The sequence below is a fragment of the Gobio gobio genome, assembly GCF_949357685.1.
Source record: "Gobio gobio genome assembly, chromosome: 25".
NCBI classification, from domain to species: domain Eukaryota; kingdom Metazoa; phylum Chordata; class Actinopteri; order Cypriniformes; family Gobionidae; genus Gobio; species Gobio gobio.
The window spans coordinates 2,039,187-2,048,278 of record NC_137121.1 but is presented as its reverse complement, the minus strand read 5'-3'; the positions used below and the strand labels follow the sequence as shown (position 1 = coordinate 2,048,278).

The 9,092-nt window shown below is 34.3% G+C and overlaps 1 protein-coding gene across 1 annotated transcript in view; it reads left to right on the top strand.

The window, feature by feature from the left end:
• The first annotated feature begins 1,068 nt into the window (after positions 1 to 1,068).
• prickle1a (prickle homolog 1a) overlaps positions 1,069 to 9,092 on the top strand; it is a 33,014-nt gene continuing 24,990 nt past the window's right edge. Inside the window, exon 1 of the mRNA XM_079808851.1 lies at positions 1,069 to 1,351. The gene's annotated coding sequence lies outside the window, so the exon portion shown is untranslated. The remainder of the gene's footprint in view (positions 1,352 to 9,092) is intronic.

Below are 9,092 nucleotides of genomic sequence, written 5' to 3'. Positions count from 1 at the left end.
ATAAATTAAAGCAATGTGTTAGTTAATATGTACGGATCGAGCCCCACACATGACGTGCAAGAAAAAAAAAAGTAAATTGTGCGCAAAATTTACAAATTTGTTCCTTCGATTTGCTAAACCGTCCACACAATTTACTCATTTGTTCCCTTGATTTATAAATCATGTGCACGATTTAGCCTACTAGTTTTTTTCCTGCATATCATATGCAGGGCTCCGTAAATATGCTACCTAAATGATCTTCCGGTTTTTACAGCGATTTCCACATTTCCACAGCGATCTTAAGGAATTATGAATGAACCGCTTGGCCTAATGAGCTAGCTTGTACGTGTGTTGTTTTGATTAGAGTCACTTTCCAGAAGTTGCTAAAAGTTGCCAAATAAATAAAAAAAAATTGCTCAATTTGTTGCTAGGTGCTTTTAGAAAAAAAAGTTGCTAAGGTAGTCTGAAAAGTTGCTAAATCTAGCAACAAAATTGCTAAGTTGGCAACACCGGGCAGGCGTCTCAAAACTTTTGGCAATATAGTGTGTGTGTACTGGAAAAGGAAAATGACTGAAGATATTTTTACGTTTTTAATATTTCTTCTGGTTTTAACCATAAACTCACTTAATCTTTGACTTAATATCTTCAGTCATTTTGCTTCTCATTGAATATTTAGATATTTGTTCAGGAAAACAAGACAAAAATGTCCAAGTAAGAAAATATTTGGTAACACTTTAGAATAATGGTCATTAGTTAACATTAGTTAACTACATTAGTTAACATTAATGAACTGCACTTATAAAGCGTTTATTAATCTTTGTTAATGTTAATTTCAACATTTAGGCTACTAATGCATTATAAAAAATCTTGTTAACATTAGTTAATGCACTGTGAACTAACATGAACAAACCATGAACAGCTGGATTTATATTTACTAACGTTAACAAAGATGAACAAATACAGTAACAAATGTGCTGCTCGTGGATAGTTCATGTTAGTAAATACATTAACTAATGACCATTATTCCAAAGTGTTACCAAATATTTTGCACTGTAGAACTTGCACGCGTATTACGTCTGTGCGGGCGTTGCGTCATGTGACACACGCGGACGCGCCGCGCGCTGGAGGTACGCGGACCTCCCCAACACACACACACACACACACACACACAGAGCTCTCACACAAACACGCTCGTTCCCCTCATCCGAGTGTGTTTCGCCTCAGATATGCAGTTTAAAGCTCCGGATCAGCAGTGACCGACGCGCGGAGGTTTACCGACGCCAATGAGCGCGAGCGCGGATCTGCGCGGCGAATAACGAGGATCTGTGCCGGACACGGGATTGTTTCGGGTCGCTACAGGAGAAATACTCGGGTAAGTTCTGGTGTTTAGCGTCTCATGCGTGTGTGAAAGACTTCTGCTCAGATGTAATGTTGCTTTTTGTAACATTTGCATCCAGAGGCGAGCTCAGACCGATGTCTAATGTTATTAGCGGCGTTTAGTTGCGAAGTCTGGAACAACTCTGTGGGAAAAGCTCAAAGGAAAAGTGTCCCAAGAGCTTCTGGTCTATTTCTAAACTCATTATCCAGGTCATTTTTGCAGAAATGCATGTGAAGTTGGCAGAGACACTGAAGGGTTTCTCGCATGTGTGTTTGGACTCAGCTGTGCCTGTCACTTCAGTGACAACTGCTCAAACATCTCCAGGCTCGGGTCTTCATCTTCATCCAGTTCTCCATCAGATTCCTCAGCGCTGTTCTTCGCTATTCCGCGTTGATCTATCGCTGCCTCGCTCCAGAAACCGTGGGAATAGATCAGTGTAAAAATGACACTTCTGTCATCATGAGGGATCCTCATCCTCAGCTTGTTTCCGCCAACTACACACATAAAGAAGACACTTTATATCACAACTCTGACTTTTTTCCCCTCACAATTTGGATTTTCCTCAAAATTGCAAGGTATTAGATCGCAATCCTGAGAAAAACAAAGTTAGAATTGCAAACTCAGAATTCAAATATCAAAATGTCAAGAAAAAATTAATTCTGGGAGATAAAAAAGTCAGAATTGTGAGATTTAAACACAGAATTCAGAGAAAAAGTCAGACTTGCGAGAAAAAAAGTCAGAAGTGCGAGATTTAAACTCAAAATTCAGAGAAAAAAGTCAGAATTGCGAGATTTAAACTTAAAATTCAGAGAAAAAAAAGTCAGAATTGCGAGATTTAAACTCAAAATTCAGAGGAAAAAAGTCAGAATTGCGAGAAGAAATGTCCAAATTGTGAGATTTATACTTGGAATTGCGAGAAGAAATGTCCAAATTGTGAGATTTATACTTGGAATTGCGAGAAGAAATGTCCAAATTGTGAGATTTATACTTGGAATTGCGAGAAGAAATGTCAGAATTGTGAGATTTAAACTGAGAATTACGAAAAAAAATGTCAGAATTGCGAGATTTAAACTAAAAATTCAGAGAAAAAAGTTAGAATTGCGAGAAAAAATTTCCAAATTGTGAGATTTAATGTTGGAATTGCGAGAACAAATGTCCCAATTGTGAGATTTAAACTGAGAATTGCGAGATTTAAACTTGGAATTACGAGAAAAAATGTCAGAATTGCGAGATTTAAACTTGGAATTACGAGGAAAAAATTCAGAATTGCGAGATTTAAACTCAAAATCCAGAGAAGTCAGACTTGCGTGAAAAAAAGTCAGAATTGCGAGATTTAAACTCAAAATCCAGAGAAAAAAAAAGTCAGAATTACGAGATTTAAACTCAAAATTCAGAGAAAAAAAGTCAGAATTGCAAGATTTAAACTCAAAATCCAGAGAAGAAATCAGACTTGCGTGAAAAAAAGTCAGAATTGGGAGATTTAAACTCAAAATCCAGAGAAAAAGTCAGACTTGTGAGAAAAAATGTCAGAATTGTGAGATTTAAACTTGGAATTGCGAGAACAAATGTCCCAATTGTGAGATTTAAACTGAGAATTGCGAGATTTAAACTTGGAATTACGAGAAAAAATGTCAGAATTGCGAGATTTAAACTTGGAATTACGAGAAAAAATTTCAGAATTGCGAGATTTAAACTCAAAATCCAGAGAAGTCAGACTTGCGTGAAGAAAAGTCAGAATTGCGAGATTTAAACTCAAAATCCAGAGAAAAAAAAAGTCAGAATTACGAGATTTAAACTCAAAATTCTGAGAAAAAAAGTCAGAATTGCAAGATTTAAACTCAAAATCCAGAGAAGAAATCAGACTTGTGAGAAAAAATGTCAGAATTGTGAGATTTAAACTTGGAATTGCAAGAACAAATGTCCCAATTGTGAGATTTAAACTGAGAATTGCGAGATTTGAACTTGGAATTACGAGAAAAAATGTCAGAATTGCGAGATTTAAACTTGGAATTACGAGAAAAAATTTCAGAATTGCGAGATTTAAACTCAAAATCCAGAGAAAAAAAAGTCAGAATTACGAGATTTAAACTCAAAATTCAGAGAAAAAAATGTCAGAATTGCAAGATTTAAACTCAAAATCCAGAGAAGAAATCACACTTGCGTGAAAAAAGTCAGAATTGCGAGATTTAAACTCAAAATCCAGAGAAAAAAAAGTCAGAATTACGAGATTTAAACTCAAAATTCAGAGAAAAAAATGTCAGAATTGCAAGATTTAAACTCAAAATCCAGAGAAGAAATCACACTTGCGTGAAAAAAGTCAGAATTGCGAGATTTAAACTCAAAATCCAGAGAAAAAAAAGTCAGAATTGCGAGATTGAAACTCAAAATTCAGAGAAAAATAGTCAGAATTGCGAGATTGAAACTCAAAATCCAGAGAAGTCAGACTTGCGTGAAAAAAAGTCAGAATTGTGAGATTTAAACTTGGAATTCTGAGAAAAAAAGTCAGAATTGCGAGGAAAAAAAGTCAGAATTGGGAGATTTAAACTTGAATTGCGAGAAAAAAATTCCGAATTGGGAGATTTAAACTGAGAATTGCGAGAAAAAATGTCAGAATTTCGAGATTTAAACTAAAAATTCAGAGAAAAGAAAGGCAGAATTGCGAGATTTAAACTTGGAATTGTGAGCAAAAATGTCAGAATTGCCAGATTTAAACTTAAAATTCAGAGAAAAAAAGTCAGAATTGCGAGATTTAAACTCAAAATTCAGAGAAAAAAAGTCCGAATTGCGAGATTTAAACTCAAAATTCAGAGAAAAAAAAGTCAGAATTGCGAGATTTAAACTTGGAATTCCGAGAAAGTCAGAATTACAAGAAAAAAAGTCAGAATTGCGAGATTTAAACTCAAAATTCAGAGAAAAAAAAGTCAGAATTACAAGAAAAAAAGTCAGAATTGCGAGATTTAAACTCAAAATTGCAAGATTTTTTTTTTAAATTAAGAGATAAAACATCGCAATTACCATTATTATTGCTTTATTCTGTGGTGGAAACAAGCTTCCAGACTTCCCAAACCTTTGCTGTTATTTCTTTATTTTTGCTGAATCTTTATGCAGCTCTTGTCCATTCAGCTCATTGTGATCCGCGACTGTCCGGCATCATAACGGCCGTCCATATGAAGACTTGACGTGAAATACAGTGCATATGCAGTTCTGATACTTTTGTGGCGCTTTAAAGGTGTTTTTAGCCAGTTCATTGTATGGAAAACTGCAGCATGAAGAATTTCCAGAATCCCTCTTTTGTTTTCCACTGAAGAACGGCAGTCAAACAGGTTTGGAATGACGTGGCGGCCAGTAAAAGATGATGTTTTACTTTGATAAGCGCAGTTTGAGCCAGAAGGGAAGTTGAAAACAGCTTCACCGTGGTACAGTAGGAGTTTATCTCCACTCATATCTATGACAGCAGTCATGAAGCCGTTTGCTCTGATGCCAGCTGGCAGAGTTCGGCCCCACAGGGGCCCGCAAATGTCAACAGGACTCAGTTTCCATATGGAGACGCATTCACCAACACAGGCTTCGGGGACAGATTCTCTCTGCACCCCCTTGAGCTGAGATCGAGACCATTGAGGCCTTAAAAGCCATCAGGAGAAACTGCCATTGATGTGTGCTTGAAATAATTACTGATCTTTTTGAGCTCAGGGTGTTAAAAGCCTCTTCGTGATGATAGTTTGAGATGGTGGCGCTCTCTAGTGGTGCAGTGAGGCGATGCATGCAGACCGTGATTTACTGAATCCTGCAGTCCTTCATGTGTTTGAACTTCTTTAGTGGCTTTTCTTCTTCATTTAAATCAGTGTTTCTTCAGAAGAGGTCTGAGGCCCTCAGCAAACCTACCATCAGTGATGAGCTTTCACCCCGTCAGCAGCTGAAGAACCATTATTCACACAGGCAACCTTACTTTTAAAGTGATTTCTATTCCTGGAAAAGTCATGGAACTCTAATAATGCAGCTTTGGAGTTGTGTAATATCTAAAACATTTTATTGGGTAGAAATCGTGAGTAAAAATATAGAATTGCAAGTTTCAAACTTTAGAATTCCAATAAAAATTATAGAATTGCAAGTTTTAAACTCAGAATTCAGAGAAAAATTATAGAATTGCAAGTTTTAAACTCAGAATTCAGAGAAAATTTTTAGAATTTCAAGTTTTAAACTCAGAATTCCAATAAAAATGTGAGAATTGCAAGTTTTAAACTCAGAATTCTGATACAAATTATAGAATTGCAAGTTTTAAACTTTAGAATTCCAATAAAAATTATAGAATTGCAAGTTTTAAACTCAGAATTCCGATAAAAATGATAGAATTGCAAGTTTTAAACGTTAGAATACCAATAAAAATTATAGAATTGCAAGTTTTAAACGTTAGAATTCCGAGAAATTATAGAATTGCAAGTTTTAAACTAGAATTCTGAGAAAAATTACAGAATTGCAAGTTTTAAACTCAGAATTCCGATAAAAATTATAGAATTGCAAGTTTTAAACTCAGAATTTCTAAGAAAATTTATAGAATTGCAAGTTTTAAACTAAGAATTCAGAGAAAAATTTTAAATTATAGAATTGCAAGTTTTAAATTAGAATTCTGAGAAAAATTATAGAATTGAAGTTTTAAACTTTAGAATTCTGATAAAATTATAGAATTTCAAGTTTTAAACTTTAGAATTCTGATAAAATTATAGAATTTCAAGTTTTAAACTTTAGAATTCAGAGAAAACATTTTACTGACTCGGATCTTTGAGTCTCGTTCAGCAAAATGAACGAATCTTTTTTCGAGTCATTTAGTTCATTTCAGCAAAATATAATTAAAACGAGTAGTAGTCTAATTGACTTGAATTTGTGATGTTAGACTTGAATAGTCAATACATATTTCCCATATTTTTATATGTCTGATATTAACTGAGAATTATATATATAAAAAAATAAATAAATAAAAATAACTACGTGCTTGTTAGTAAAAAGGTTGTGAACTAGTGTTCAATACAGTGACAAGTCATGTGACAAAAGAACGAACGACTCAAACGTCAAACCCGAAAGACTCGTAAGAACGAATCTTCTCTGTTTCCGCTACTGACAGCACAGACTCTATGGGACTGACAGGAAGAACCAAAGACTCAAACCCGAGACTCGAGACTCGTATGAACCCATATGTTGTGTAATGCGCATGCGCGGTCAACACAAAATGAACGAATCACTCTCTGAGACAACTCGGTAGTCCCGAGTCATATTAAAGATTCGTTCAAAATAGCTACGGCACACACTCGACGCAGAAGTATAAATTGGCCTTAACTGTGATCAGGTTAACCCTTGTGTTATGTTGCGGGTCAATTTGACCCGTTTTGATTTTTAAGTTGTCAGAAATATCAGTTAATCTGTTTTTTTTTTTCTTTAAATTTTGTGAGTTTTTCTCATTTAGGGTCATGAACATGCAAAGTTTCAACACGCTGATGTGTTTTGACATACACACACACACATTTACTGTTACGTTCGTGATGTTCACGGGTCAATTTGACCCTCATATTTTAATGTTCTAAGGCAATTGTAGAGACCCAAAATAATAACATTTCTTGGTTATAATTTGTTATTTTAGTTTTTTACTAACCTATGAACCTACAGAAATATTTTTTGTATGCCACAAATGGTAAAAATGAGCTATAATTTCTTTTTTCAATCTATCTGAAATACTATCTAACCCACATTGTTTTTCTTGAAATTGTGTGACCTTTTCTCATTTAGGGTCATTAACATGCATGCAAAGTTTCAACATGATAATGCGTTGTGAAATGTGCATATCAAAATGTTATACACTCTTTCTGTTTGTGGGTCAATTTGCCCCATATAGGACAGATATTCCGCAACTGTACAGACACAAAATACAAAACACTTTGTGCATCTCAGAGCTCTTCAACTATTAACAACTTCATGAAGCAGTGTTTTGAAATCGGCCATCACTGTATAAGTCGTAAAAGTAAAGTTTAAAACGAGTTATAGAAGTTTATGAACATGAAAATATATAACATATATATTTTTATATTTTATATAAAATATACATTTTACAAAACATGTTAAATTCTAAAAGCTCAAGAAAATCAAAGCTAAATATCTGAACAAATTCTGCACCAAATTTTAGGTTGATATCTCAAAAAAAAAAAAAAAATGTTTTTGTGTGCAGTACCAACGTTTTCCACTAGATGACATGTAGACTCTTGGATTTCCATATGGTTTGAGTGATCTATACGTTACATTTTCATACTTTTCAAAATATCTATGAAGTAGACATCCTATTGAGAAGTAGTTTGGGCAGTAATGTTAATATTTGATTTGAATTCAATCTCTAAAATGCATATAAAAAAAACATATGGAAAGAGTCAAAACGTGCGTTATAGTTTGGCTCCGCATCACAAATGACGAATCTATCGCTATTTATCTGTCATCTCTTTTGAAAATCAGTCACCAAATATGAAAATAAGAGTCTGAAAGCTTTAAAATGCTATGGTCAAGATTACTGTAGGTTTAGACTAAGATAGTATTGTTCTAAATGTATAAAGGCAAGTGTCCTAAGGGCCAATCTTAAAAACAAAAATGGTTAAAAGTATTTTTTATAAATCGTAAATTCAGATATTTATTCTTTGTAATGTGTGAAAAGTATTGATATTAAAAGTGAATTGTTTGTGCCTGATTGTATGTGTTTTTTCATAGTGTGATTTTTGGGGAATTGTATTGAATCCAATTATGGTCAATTTGAGCCGGACCATAAGGAGTGTAAGCAGAAATCCAGCAGAGCACGCGGGTTAATGTGCATGTTCAGTGTGAGACTCCAGCCTCAGACGGAGTGTGTTGTGTGAGAGTGTGTGTTGATTTAATGCCTCACACACAGAGCGACTCTTGTGCCGAACCCAAAGCCTCCGGCAGGCTTTATAGAGCCGGCACGCGTGGAGGCCGGCTGGACGTCTCAGAGCCAATAACAGCCTCTTTCATGGCCCAGGACTGCTGAGGGCAGAATCATGGCATTTATGACATCAAGCTCATATTTCTGACCCCATCGGCAGATATTTCTCTTATTTTAAGCTTAAACTTGCTATATTTTGATGGCTTTTCCTTGATATCTTCAGTCATTTTGCTTCTCCAGTACATGTATCTTGAAGAACATCATTTCTTTGCTGTGTAAATCATGAGGGTTATGGTTTCAAAGTTGATTTACTGTATTTTTATCATCTGAAACGTGCTGCGACTTAAATAATGCAATAAACACCAAGCACACTAACACACGTTTGAGCCGGGTTTAGACAACGCATTTGCCACTCAGTTTCACTTTCAATAAATCAGTTTAGGCTTGCCGTTGATAATATTTTTATAATGACACTAATAAATATATATATGAAAGTGGATTAGGAAAATAAACCATCCTGATATTAAAGTTCGAAATACAATGTTGAGAATAAAATTATTACATTTCGAGAATGAAGTCATTGTGTTTCAAGAAAAAAGTTGAAATAAAATATTGAGAATAAAGTCAAAATAAAAAACTTAAATTTAGAGAAAAGTTGAAATAAAATGTTCTCAAAATTGTATGTTTATTATCAACAGTTGTTGTGTTTCGACAACAAAAAACAAATTTAGAGAAAAATAAAGTTTAAATTAAATGATGAGATAAAGTCATTGTTTTGACAACAAAAAATTTAAATTTAGAAAAAAA